Source organism: Procambarus clarkii, chromosome 22 (genome assembly GCF_040958095.1).
Source record: "Procambarus clarkii isolate CNS0578487 chromosome 22, FALCON_Pclarkii_2.0, whole genome shotgun sequence".
Taxonomy (NCBI): Eukaryota; Metazoa; Arthropoda; class Malacostraca; order Decapoda; family Cambaridae; genus Procambarus; species Procambarus clarkii.
The window spans coordinates 44459161-44473211 of NC_091171.1; the positions used below are offsets into that span (position 1 = coordinate 44459161).

The 14051-nt window shown below is 49.2% G+C and overlaps 1 protein-coding gene across 2 annotated transcripts in view; it reads left to right on the forward strand.

The window, feature by feature from the left end:
• LOC123759664 (cyclin-dependent kinase 4) overlaps nucleotides 1-14051 on the forward strand; it is a 404090-nt gene that overhangs the window by 283270 nt on the left and 106769 nt on the right. The window lies entirely within an intron of this gene.

Below are 14051 nucleotides of genomic sequence, written 5' to 3' on the forward strand. Positions count from 1 at the left end.
ACCGGGCCGCGGGGACACTAAAAAGCCCCGAAAACATCACAAGATAACCTCAAGATTACAAGATAACCCTTTTTTTTCTCGAGAGTTCATGGAGGTTTCCTGTCTTAAGTGTTTTATTGAAAGTTTTTTTAGTGTGTGGGTGCCAAAGCACTTCAGCAGCCGTGGATTGTCTAGTGCCATTGATTTGGCTGAACCTAGTTCCAGTTTTTTGTTTTTCCGTCAGTGACCACAATGTCATCCATTATTTCTTCCGGCCTTTCATCTGGCAACCTTGTTCTCCACTTTGGTTCTTTTGTAAAGACCTTAAATCTTTTGTTAAGCTCTTCACATACTTCCTTGTCGTTTTCTTTTACAATTTACCATTGTTTTCCCCCCAAGCTGATCACGTGGCCTCTTTACTGTTGCTTTTCCCTTCTTTGGTTATTGCTTCATCTTTGTTTATACCTTCCGCATTATTTTCCTGGTTAACCCTTTTGAACTCTGTTATTTAATTGAGATCTGTAGCGTGCGTGCGTGCGTACTCACCTATTTGTTCTCGCCTATTTCTGCTTGCGGGGGTTGAACTTTGGCTCTTTGGTCCCGCCTCTCAACTGTCAATCAACAGGTGTACAGATTCCTGAGCCTACTGGGCTCTATCATATCTACATTTAAAACTGTGTATGGAGTCAGCATCCACTACATCACTGCCTAATGCATTCCATCCGTTAACTACTCTGACACTGAAAAAGTTCCTTCTAACGTCTCTGTGGCTCATGTAACGTGTGTGTACTCACCTAATTGTGCTTGTGGGGGCTGAGCTTTGGCTCTTTGGTGCTGCCTCTCAACCTGTCAGTCAACTGGTGTACAGTTTCCTGAGCTTGAGCTCTGTCATATTTGCACTTGAAACTGTGTATGGATGGAGTCAGCCTCCACCGCATCACTTCCTAGTGCATTCCATCTACTAACCACTCTTGACACTGACAAAGTTCTCTGTAATGTGTGTGCGTGTGTGCGAGCGTGCGTGCCTTGGCCACTCGCAGGTGTACGTGACTGTGATAATGAAGTGTACCCAGGTGTAACACAATACCTTCAGAGGTGTGGCACACATGTGTAATATGAGTGTGAGGGCGGGTGTAGCCAGAGACAGGCGCTACAAGAGAGGAGAAGCGGCGTTTTGCTTCTCAAAATCCACACACACACACACACACACACACACACACACACACACACACACACACACACACACACACGCACACGCACACGCGCACACACACACACACACACACACACACACACACACACACACACACACACACACACACACGCACACGCACACGCACACGCACGCACACACACACACACACACACACACACACACACACACACACACACACACACACACACACACACACACACATATACAAGGTATCGTCTGGGAGAGGAAATTCTTCAGGAGTCAGAGAAGGAAAAAGACTTGGGGGTTGATATCACGCCAGACCTGTCTCCTGCAGCACATATCAAGCGGATAACATCAGCGGCATATGCCAGGCTGGCCAACATACGAACGGCATTCAGAAACTTGTGTAAAGAATCATTCAGAACTTTGTATACCACATATGTCAGGCCAATCCTGGAGTATGCAGCCCCAGCATGGAGTCCATATCTAGTCAAGGATAAGACTAAACTGGAAAAGGTTCAAAGATTTGCCACCAGACTAGTACCCGAGCTGAGAGGTATGAGCTACGAGGAGAGACTACGGGAATTAAACCTCACTTCGCTGGAAGACAGAAGAGTTAGGGGGGACATGATCACCACATTCAAGATTCTGAAGGGAATTGATAGGGTAGATAAAGACAAGTCTATTTAACACAAGGGGAACACGCACAAGGGGACACAGGTGGAAACTGAGTGCCCAAATGAGCCACAGAGATATTAGAAAGAACTTTTTTAATGTCAGAGTGGTTGACAAATGGAATGCATTAGGGGGTGATGTGGTGGAGGCTGACTCCATACACAGTTTCAAGTGTAGCTATGATAGAGCCCAATAGGCTCAGGAACCTGTACACCTGTTGATTGACAGTTGAGAGGCGGGACCAAAGAGCCAGAGCTCAACCCCCGCAAACACAACTAGGTGAGTACACACACACACGGGGGACAATATTCACGATACTCTCATAGAACCACAGCTGAGGAATGAGACAAGGAACAGGATGAACAACCCAGCGGGTTTTCTTCCTATTGGGGAGTGTTGTACATGCTGCTACGGCGGTGTGTGTCCATCTCTCAGGATGAGTGGCGCTGCCCAATAAACTCGCCCCTCCGGGCAAAATTTAAAAACAAATTTAAAGGAATGAATGGGGGGGGGGAGGAGTAGGGGGCGTCCACCTTCCCCACTACCCCCCCCCCCCCCCCTCCCACCCGGGATCTAGCCAAACACAGGCAAATTCTCCGCTACGGATTCCTGCCTTTCGTATACAGACGCCCCCCCCCACACACACCCACACCCTCACCCCCTCCAACACAGTGCCATCTCCCCCCTCTCCCTCTCTGTTTCCCCCCCCCCCCTCTCCAACCTTCCTTTCTCCCTCACTAGGGTCGACGCTCTCCTTTGCCACTATACGTGAGCACCGCCTCTATGGGTATGGCGAGGCGCTCTTTTGACTCCTCTCTCTTCCACCTTTTTAAGCCCCCCCCCCCCCCCTCCCTTTCTCCCCCTCTCTGAGCCCCTTTGCGCGCACAAACGGCTTCGTGGCGTGAAATGTGTTTGTGTTTGTGTTGGCGCGTTCTTTGTGTTACAAAACGTGGCTTTGTAACAAGGGGAAGGGGGGGGGGAGGTATTTCGTGCGTAATTAATTTACGTGTCTTCCATCCCCTTCTTCTTTCCCCTTCTTCCTCCTTCCCCTCTCTTCCTCCTTCCCCCTCTTCCTCCTTCCCCTCTTCCTCCTTCCCCTCTTCCTCCTTACCTTCCCCCTCCCTTTCTACTTCCTTCTTTTTTCCACCTTAGAAAGGGGTTAAGTAGGAGCGACATTGATGCTCGTAAAGTAACTGTGCAACCTTGAGGTGCTTCCGGGGCTTAGCGTCCCCGCGGCCCGGTCGTCGACCAGGCCTCCTGGTTGCCGGACTGATCAACCATGCCAAGGGTTGCAAGCCCAGGGTTGTGAGGCAACACGGGGTCCTCAGTGGCCTGGTCCTTGCAACTGTTCAATATGAGACCATGAGACTCCTTGTTCAGCTACAAATTAGTCGAACAAACTCGTTGTTCAGCTACAAATTAGTCGAACAAACTCGTTGTTCAGCTACAAATTAGTCGAACAAACTCCTTGTTCAGCTACAAATTAGTCGAACAAACTCGTTGTTCAGCTACAAATTAGTCGAACAAACTCGTTGTTCAGCTACAAATTAGTCGAACAAACTCGTTGTTCAGCTACAAATTAGTCGAACAAACTCGTTGTTCAGCTACAAATTAGTCGAACAAACTCCTTGTTCAGCTACAAATTAGTCGAACAAACTCCTTGTTCAGCTACAAATTAGTCGAACAAACTCGTTGTTCAGCTACAAATTAGTCGAACAAACTCGTTGTTCAGCTACAAATTAGTCGAACAAACTCCTTGTTCAGCTACAAATTAGTCAAAATAAAAAAGCACCGCAATATTGACGTATTCTGACCATCGATGGGTTTAGTGGGTTGTTTGGGTTGGCACGTTGCTGGTTTGATACAACAGTTGTGTTTTTTACGTAGTGGGAAATGAAGCGAACCCACTGTTGTTGAATGGTTGTATGATGTATTGGTTGTTGAATGGTTGTATATTGGTTGTTGAATGGTTGTATATTGGTTGTTGAATGGTTGTATATTGGTTGTTGAATGGTTGTATGATGTATTGGTTGTTGAATGGTTGTATGATGTATTGGTTGTTGAATGGTTGTATGATGTATTGGTTGTTGAATGGTTGTATGATGTATTGGTTGTTGAATGGTTGTATGATGTATTGGTTGTTGAATGGTTGTATGATGTATTGGTTGTTGAATGGTTGTATGATGTATTGGTTGTTGAATGGTTGTATGATGTATTGGTTGTTGAATGGTTGTATGATGTGTTGGTTGTTAAATGGTTGTATGATGAATTGGTTGTTGAATGGTTGTATGATGTATTGGTTGTTGAATGGTTGTATGATGTATTGGTTGTTGAATGGTTGTATATTGGTTGTTGAATGGTTGTATGATGTATTGGTTGTTGAATGGTTGTATGATGAATTGGTTGTTGAATGGTTGTATGATGTATTGGTTGCTCAATTGTTGTATGAGGGAAAGGTTGTATACTGGCACTAGTTCGCTCAGAATACATCAACAACAAGCCTGCTGTATCAGGCGTCCTTTACCATGAATGTATAAAGAGAACGCTCATACTTATTGTATTTATGCTTTCATTGTATGAGGATTTATTGTACGAGGATTTATTGATTGTATAATGACAGGCAAACATTACAGGGCAGCAGGCAGGCAGGGCGACAGGCAGGGCAGGGCAGCAGGCAGGGCGACAGGCAGGGAAGCAGACAGGGAAGCAGGCAGGCAGGACAGCAGGCAGGCAGGGCAGGGCAGCAGGCAGGCAGGGCAGGGCAGCAGGCAGGCAGGGCAGCAGGCAGGCAGGGCAGCAGGCAGGCAGGACAGCAGGCAGGCAGGACAGCAGGCATGCAGGGCAGCAGGCAGGCAGGGCAGGGCAGCAGGCAGGCAGGGCAGCAGGCAGGCAGGGCAACAGGCAGGCAGGACAGCAGGCAGGCAGGGCAGGGCAGCAGGCAGGCAGGGCAGCAGGCAGGCAGGGCAGCAGGCAGGCAGGACAGCAGGCAGGCAGGGCAGGGCAGCAGGCAGGCAGGGCAGCAGGCAGGCAGGGCAGCAGGCAGGCAGGGCAGCAGGCAGGGCGACAGTCAGGGAAGCAGACAGGGCAGCAGGCAGGCAGGGAAGCAGGCAGGCAGGGCAGCAGGCAGGCAGGGCTACACAAGTCTCCACCTTTGCATCCGGAAATGCCGTAACTCCAAAGCAACACATGAGGACCTTCCCCCCCTCCCCCCCCCCCATTCTTGTCATCAGCACCCGACACCTCCCCCCACACCCAGGACCCCACACCCAGGACCCCACACCCTGGACCCCACAGCACACCTCCCCCACACCCAGGACCCCACAGCACACGTCCCCCACACCCAGGACCCCCACAGTACACCTCCCCCACACCCAGGACCCCAACAGTACACCTCCCCCACACCCAGGACCCCACAGCACACGTCCCCCCACACCCAGGACCCCCACAGTACACCTCCCCCACACCGAGGACCCCACAGCAGTCTCACATATTCCCCTGATGACTGCCCACTCCTAGCCACCACAGCTTGGCTGACCAGGTAGCTCCTCAAGCAACTTGTCAAGGTCCTGCTCGAAGGCTTCATCCTTTACTCGGTCAATATTTCTTACTAACAGGAAGAGTGACTCCAGGAGAGAATATATATATTTATATATCAGATCATGGCACTGCAATAATGTTCTCGGAAGCACCTGACTTGAGTTATCTTGAGGTTATCTTGAGATGATTTCGGGGCTTTTTAGTGTCCCCGCGGCCTGGTTCTCGACCAGGCCTCCACCCCCAGGAAGCAGCCCGTGACAGCTGACTAACACCCAGGTACCTATTTTACTGCTAGGTAACAGGGGCATAGGGTGAAAGAAACTCTGCCCATTGTTTCTCGCCGGCGCCTGGGATCGAACCCACGACCACAGGATCACAAGTCCAGCGTGCTGTCCGCTCGGCCGACCGGCTCCCTTACCTGGAGAAACAAGACCAGTCTTGGCCAGAAACTCTCATGGAAGGGATTCCTTAGACTGTTGGTGCTTAATTTCCTCCATAAACGCCAGTTTTGCGCGGAGGGAGTGCTGGCTCCTCTGAGCAGAGGATAGGAGGTAGACTAAGAGTGTTATATCCCTCTAGGGATGAGCCCAAGGGATCCCTGGGGGAATATAGCCCCTGAGGTTTGATGACTTGTGTGGAGGGCCGGAGTGATCTGGTTAAGGTGGGGGTGGCGCCCCCTGGTGGTGGTGGGTGGCGCCCCCTGGTGGTGGTGGGGGGTGTGGCGTGACTCTTGGCCCCCCTTCCCGCTCCTTGATTCCAAGGCATCTCCTCACCTTCATTGCTGTATTGTTGCACACTCCCCCACACTCCTCTCCCTCTCCTTCTCCCTCTCCCTCTCCCTCTCCCTCTCCCTCTCCCTCTTCCTGTTCCTCTCCCCTCTACCTCCCCCTCCTCTTCCTTGGCCATGTTCATATTATTTAGGGTTGTGGTCAATATTTGGAGAGTGGCTGACCATATTGACTGGGTACTGTACCCTCCCACCAGTCCCAGGCAGGTAAATCATCGAATTGAAATCTAGGGACAGCCTCGTTATGTGGATTTGAGGGGCTACTTCGTCTACTGCTAAGTTCTACTTTTTCTTGCTTGCTCTTGCAAGGGGTAGGAGACCGGCGGGGGAGGGGGAGGATGGCCCCACAACCATCAACATTAGGTAGGTAGGTGGGTAAACTTTAGTGTATGTAAACTATAGTGCAGGTAAACTCTGGTGCAGGTAAACTCTGGTGCAGGTAAACTCTGGTGCAGGTAAACTGTGCCCAAGTGCGTGGCGGGGGGGGGGGGCGTAGTGGACAAAGCAGGTGCCCTCACCAGGGTAAATATTGGCTGAAGATGGCGTCACGTACCCACACGTGTCGCCCGCCAGGTGTGTGGTGTGGCCCGCCAGGTGTGTGGTGTGGCCCGCCAGGTGTGTGGTGTGGCCCGCCAGGTGTGTGTGGTGTGGCCCGCCAGGTGTGTGGTGTGGCCCGCCAGGTGTGGGGTGTGGCCCGCCAGGTGTGTGGTGTGGCCCGCCAGGTGTGTGTGGTGTGGCCCGCCAGGTGTGTGGTGTGGCCCGCCAGGTGTGTGTGGTGTGGCCCGCCAGGTGTGTGTGGTGTGGCCCGCCAGGTGTGTGTGGTATGGCCCGCCAGGTGTGTGTGGTGTGGCCCGCCAGGTGTGTGGTGTGGCCCGCCAGGTGTGGGGTGTGGCCCGCCAGGTGTGTACACGTGATGACGTGGACAGATAGAAAGCATGGGCGGCCTGATCGAGGACCGGGCCGCGGGGACGCTAAGCCCCGACATCATCGCAAGGTAACCACAAGGTATTGTCCCTCAAATGGCTACTAGACTTCAGCTGAAGGAAGTGCAAAGTAATGAAGCTGTATACAGGGGACAGGAGGCCGGCTATATGGAAGGTAACTGCAGAAGGCCTACTGGCCCATACGAGGCACCTATATAGATCCACCCGATCTCATTCATATATATGTCTAACCTACACTTGAAACAAACAAGGGATGCAGATGAAGAGTCACAATAATATGGCTGAACAATGGAAGACACGACGACGCTTGATGGGGTTCTGGGAGTTCTTCTACTTGCTTTTGTGCGGCTAGTTTATTGTGCACCCCATACTCATCTTGTGAGCGGTAGCGCAAAAAGCATTACAGAGGGCACAAAAGGTCTTTATCAGACCTCATCATAAATTATTACATAAACAATTTCATCTTTCCTTCACACCTTATAGTTCCATGTCAGCTAGTTACAGCGAATGTTGTATTTCAAGAGCTGTATATTTACAGTAAATCATTATACATTAATGGTAGGTCTTATCGCTAATACAAAATTGTTTGAACATTCTCCTACTCCACAAGCCCGGCCCGAGGCCAGGCTTGACTTGTGAGAGTTTGGTCCACCAGGCTGTTGCTTGGAGCGGCCCGCAGGCCCACATACCCACCACAGCCCGGTTGGTCCGGCACTCCTTGGAGAAAATGATCTAGTTTTCTCTTGAAGATGTCAACGGTTGTTCCGGCAATATTTCTTATACTCGCTGGGAGGACGTTGAACAGCCGCGGACCTCTGATGTTTATACAGTGTTCTCTGATTGTGCCTATGGCACCTCTGCTCTTCACTGGTTCTATTCTGCATTTTCTTCCATATCGTTCATTCCAGTATGTTGTTATTTTACTGTGCAGATTTGGGACCTGGCCCTCAAGTATTTTCCAGGTGTATATTATTTGGTATCTCTCTTGTCTTCTTTCTAGTGAGTACATTTGGAGAGCTTTGAGATGATCCCAATAATTTAGGTGTTTTATCTCGTCTATGGGTGCCGTATATGTTCTCTGTATTCCCTCTATTTCAGCAATCTCTCCTGCTCTGAAGGGGGAAGTGAGTACTGAACAGTACTCAAGACGGTACAACACCAGTGACTTAAAGAGTACAACCATTGTGATGGGATCCCTGGATTTGAAAGTTCTCGTAATCCATCCTATCATTTTTCTGATTGACGCAATAGTTGCTTGGTTATGCTCCCTAAACGTTATTCCCAAATTCTTTACATGTTTTCCTACTATGGGCAGATTTGATATTGATATTGTTTAGGGCGCCTGACAGCTGGGTGGAGAGCGCTTCGGATTCGTAGTCCTGAGGTTCCCGGTTCGATCCCTGGTGAAGGCGGAGACAAATGGGCAAAATGTTTCTTTCACCCTGATGCCCCTGCTACCTAGCAGTAAATAGGTACCTGGGAGTTAGACAGCGGCTACGGGCTGCTTCCTGGGGGTTGTGTAACAAAAAGGAGGCCTGGTCGACGACCGGGCCGCGGGAACGCTAAGCCCCGAAACACTCCAAGGTAACTCCAAGAAAAGCAAATCCTCCTGCAATTGGACAATTTTTTTCAACTTTCTTTCTTTGTTCTGTTTTTCAATGTTGGATTTTCGACTTTGTCAAACAGAATGCAGAGAGTGATAGTCGATCAAATAAGCTGAAGCCCAAGTGCAGTGAAAAGTTCTGTACCCCAGAGCACAGTCCTGGCACCGCTGCTGTTGCTCATTCTTATCCCTGATATAGACAAAAATACTAGTCACAGCTTCGTGTCATCCTTTGCAGATGATACAAAAATCAGCATGAAAATTTGCAAATATAGAAGACACTGAAATATCACAGGCAGATATTAATAAAGTCTTCTATTGGGCAACAGAAAATAACATGACGTTTAACGGTGATAAGCTCCAGATATTGAGGTATGGCGGAAACGAGGAACTTAAACGAAACACAGGGTACAGGACACGATCATAGAAGGAAAGCAACATGATCTGGGAATTCTGATGTCTGACGACCTGACATTTAGTGAACATAACCGAGCAAATATAGCGGCGGCCAGGAACATGATAGGATGGATTATGAGAACGTTCACATCCAGAGATCCCACAGCAATGGTAATACTGTTTAAATCACTGGTGCTGTCCCGTCTTGAGTATTGCTCGGTACTCACTTCCCCTTTCAGAGCGGGAGAGATCTCTGAACTAGAGGAAAATAGGTCAGTACATTACAGACAACCGACGGTTAGAAAGGCGGGGTCCAAGAGCTAACAGCATGATCCCGCAAGCAGTAGAGTAGTAAGAACTCCCTGAAGGAGTTCAGGGAGTTCTAGAAGGAGTAGAACAACTCCCTAAACCCCATCTAGCAGCTATCAAGCAAGCACAAAATTTGTAAATACACACACACACACACACACACACACACACACACACACACACACACACACACACACACACACACACACACACACACACGCACTCACTCACTCACTCACTCACTCACTCACTCACTCACTCACTCACTCACTAACTCAACACACCGCAGCTTGCAGGCCACACCCGGGGGGTGAGTGTGACCGAGTGACACCCAATACACCCTGGGTGCACACCCTCCTGTGTGCGTGGCTCCCTCTGCCTGGCACGGCCCCGCCACGCACCCACATGCACGCGCGCGCGCACACTCCCATCCACATATGCACGCATTCTCCTACACATTCTCATGAACTCACATGTAGGCGTACACATCTCACGTCGCTGGATAAGAGAAGCGTTAGGGGAGACATGATCACCACATACAAGATTCTCAGAGGAATTGATTGGGTAGATAAAGACAATTTATTTTAGAGCCCAGTAGGCTCAGGAATCTTTACACCAGTTGATTGACAGTTGAGAGGCGGGACCAAAGAGCCAGAGCTCAACCCCCGCAAATACAGTAGGTGAGTGAGGGTGTTTAAAAGGTCAAAAGATCATAATCTATTGATAAATTAAGTTTTAAGCTCTGTGAACTTTACTGTTCTACGTTGCGTGTTTAGGTTCTGTGTTTATGTTTAACACGTGTTGACCCAACTGTAAAGTTACAGGTGTTGGAATTATAACCATTGACCTGTGTCGTTTACAACTTGTACATTAGCAGGGGATATTAACATGTGTAATTTAATTCATAGTGTCAGGGGACAGGCTACCTTACCTTGAGGTTACCTTGAGGTGGTTTCCAGGCTTTCCCCTCGGCCTGGTCATCACCCAGGCCTCCTTGTTGCTAGACTGGTCAACAAGGGTGTTGGACGCGGCTGCTCGCAGCCTGGTTGATCAGGTATCCTTTGGAGGTGCTTATCCAGTTCTCTCTTGAACACTGTGAGGGGTCGGCCAGTTATGCCCCTTATGTGTAGTGGAAGCGTGTTGAACAGTCTCGGGCCTCTGATGTTGATAGTTCTCTCTCAGAGTACCTGTTGCACCTCTGCTCTTCAACGGGGGTATTCTGCAAATCCTGCCATGTCTTGATACCTGCTTGATGGGGTTCTGGGAGTTCTTTTACTCCCCAACCCCGGCCCGAGGTCAGGCTCGAATTGTGAGAGTTTGGTCCACCAGGCTGTTACTTGGAGCGGCCCACAGGCCCACATGCCCACCACAGCTCGGCTGATCCGGAACTTCTCTTAGAAAACAGTCCAGTTTTCTCTTGAAGATGTCCACGGTTGTTCCGGCAATATTTCTTATAGTCGCTGGTAGGACGTTGAACAACCGCGGACCTCTGATGTTTATACAGTGTTCTCTGATTGTGCCTATGGCACCTCTGCTCTTCACTGGTTCAATCTTGCATTTTCTTCCATATCGTTCACTCCAGTACGTTGTTATTTTACTGTGTAGATTTAGGACCTGGCCCTCCAGTATTTTTCCACGTGTATATTATTTGATATCTCTCTCGTCTCCTTTGTAGGGAGTATATTTGGAGAGCTTTGAGACGATCCCAATAAATTAGGTGCTTTATTGCGTCTATGCGTGCCGTATATGTTCTCTGTATTCCCTCTATTTCAGCAATCTCTCCTGTTCTGAAGGGGGAAGTGAGTACTGAGCAGTACTCGAGACGGGACAACACAAGTGACTTGAAGAGTACAACCATTGTGATGGGATCCCTGGATTTGAAAGTTCTCGTAATCCTAAAGTTTACGTATCTTATTCGTAGTCTCGGTGTAAGCACATGCACGCACACGCACGCACGCGCTTGCACACACACACACACACACACACACACACACACACACACACACACACACACACACACACACACACACACACACACACACACACACACACACACACACACACACACACACACACACACACACACACACACACACACACACACACACACACACACACACACACACACACACACACACACACACACACACACACACACACACACACACACACACACACACACACACACACACACACACACACACACACACACACGGTGTGCTTGTCTTAGAGATGGTGTAAAATACCAGACGCGCTTCCCTCATGGGCTGACTGGCCCCCCACGGCTGGTACTGTTGCTGGCCCACCATGCCGCGCTCTCTCTACCACCCCCCTCATACTCTCTACCTCCCTCCCTCTAGTGAGAGAAGAGAGACGAGGTGAGGTGTTGGTAGTGAGTGAGGGAGAGAGTAGGGTACCATCACTCAGCACTCAGGGTAGTAGGGTACTCAGCACTCTGGATGTTGATGCTTGTGTTGGATGCTGTCATGGAGAGGGGGGGGGGGAGGGTCCTGTGGGTTTCCTTCCCCCCCCCCCCTCATGCTTCCGGTCCCCCCCCTCCTCTGGCTCTCTCCACCAGGCTCTCATCAACCAAACTGTTGGTACTTGTAACTCGCAAGGTAGAGCAGGTACCACAGCCCAGCTGATTTATAAGGAATCTATTCATGTTTGGAACTCGGTGCCTGACGTTGGTAACAGAGCCTGGTTGACCAGGGGGTCAGGAAGCCTTGCAACCTCTCCGTCGTCCAGCGAGGGTGCCCAAGCGGATGTGTCAGTGGGTGCCAACATGTTGTTGTGTCAGATTTAGCTACTCAGGACGAAGTGTCCATGTAGCACGGGCTATGGTGAGCCCGTAAACTGGAGGTGCCAACAGTCTATTGTTTTTGACACATTATCAAGGCCCGGAATCTTGCCCGCGTGCAGTAGTAAACCTATCTCATTACTAAGGATAAAATACCTGAAATCCTTGCACTGTATCCATACTTCGCTCCCAGTAGATAAACGACATATGAGATTAAGAAACAAGTAATGTATTGTGAAGACTAATAATAAACAGCAGCTCCCCTACGACTCTGTAATATCTCCACTGCTTAAACGATTATGTATTAGTGATAAGACCTACCATTAATGTATAATGACATACGGTAAATATGTAGCTCTTGAAACAGAACATTCGCTGTAACTAGCTGACGTTGTAATTATAAGGTGGGAAGGATAGATGAAATTGTTTATGTAATAATCTAAGAGGAGGTCTGATAAAGACCTTTCGTGCCCTCTGTAATGCTTTTTGCGCTACCGCTCACAGGATGAGTATGGGGTGCACAATAAACTAGCCGGCAACAATCAATACAGTAGTACAGTATTAAAATACGTGCAACATACATATAAAGTAAGATGGCTGGCTTGGCATCACCGTAAGATTCTTGTGACACTTTTGTACTCTTTAAAGATAATATCCTCTTGCACGCAGCCCGACACCGAGCACGTGGCTTTGTTTACTCACAGGAATATAAACATCACAAAGCAGGATACCAGAGAATGCACTCCAGTGTAGAGTACGGATTCTCAACGATTTTAATCTGACGGCACTTAAGCAGTCAATGCACTCCATGTTTGTTTGTTTGTGTCTGTACAAATGAGAATAGTTTCATGAGCTATCAGTTGACTCCAGTTAAAGTTGAATGTCTTCAACTGTCTTGCCCTGTCTTCTGAATGGGCAGACAATTTGCCTCTTACCTGAAACTCGCACAACACACCTATGGACCCTTGTTATATGTGTGTTATCTTGACACCCTTCACAACACCTGTATGTCATGAAGAACTCTGTACACTGAAGTACTGTTCGTGCATCAATGTGGAATGTATGAAATCGAGCCGGTGGGCCGAGCGGACAGCACGCTGGACTTGTGATCCTGTGGTCCTGGGTTCGATCCCAGGCGCCGGCGAGAAACAATGAGCAGAGTTTCTTTCACACTATGCCCCTGTTACCTAGCAGTAAAATAGGTACCTGGGTGTTAGTCAGCTGTCACGGGCTGCTTCCTGGGGGTGGAGGCCTGGTCGAGGACCGGGCCGCGGGACACTAAAAAAGCCCCGAAATCATCTCAAGATAACCTCAAGGTATACAGTAGTGAACACAGTGTAATAGTTCATCCCACCGCTGCCACCATTTATAATACCATACAGGATATACAAGACACAATCAGATCTCTTGGAACGGAAACGACGTGTAGAGCATCCAGGAATAATGGTGTCAGGCGACCTAAGGTTTAGGAGAACATAACAGCAAAATGATAGAGTGGTTTATGAAAACCTTAAATTATGATATTTCAAGTCATATGCGGTCGCCCGCTTTCACATTGAGATTTTGATCCATGTTTTCCTCATAACACAGTCCGCCATTAGTTGTTTTTTTAGTCCAGGCCCCTAATCACTGGTGCCCAATCGTTCCACCTACCTTGGATATTCTAATCTAGGTCCTCAGGCTGGGCTTGGGGTACTATCTTCTTGAGGTTATCTTGAGATGATTTCGGGGCTTTAGTGTCCCCGCGGGCCGGTCCTTGACCACGCCTCCACCCCCAGGAAGCAGCCCGTGACAGCTGACTAACACCCAGGTACCTATTTTACTGCTAGGTAACAGGGGCATAG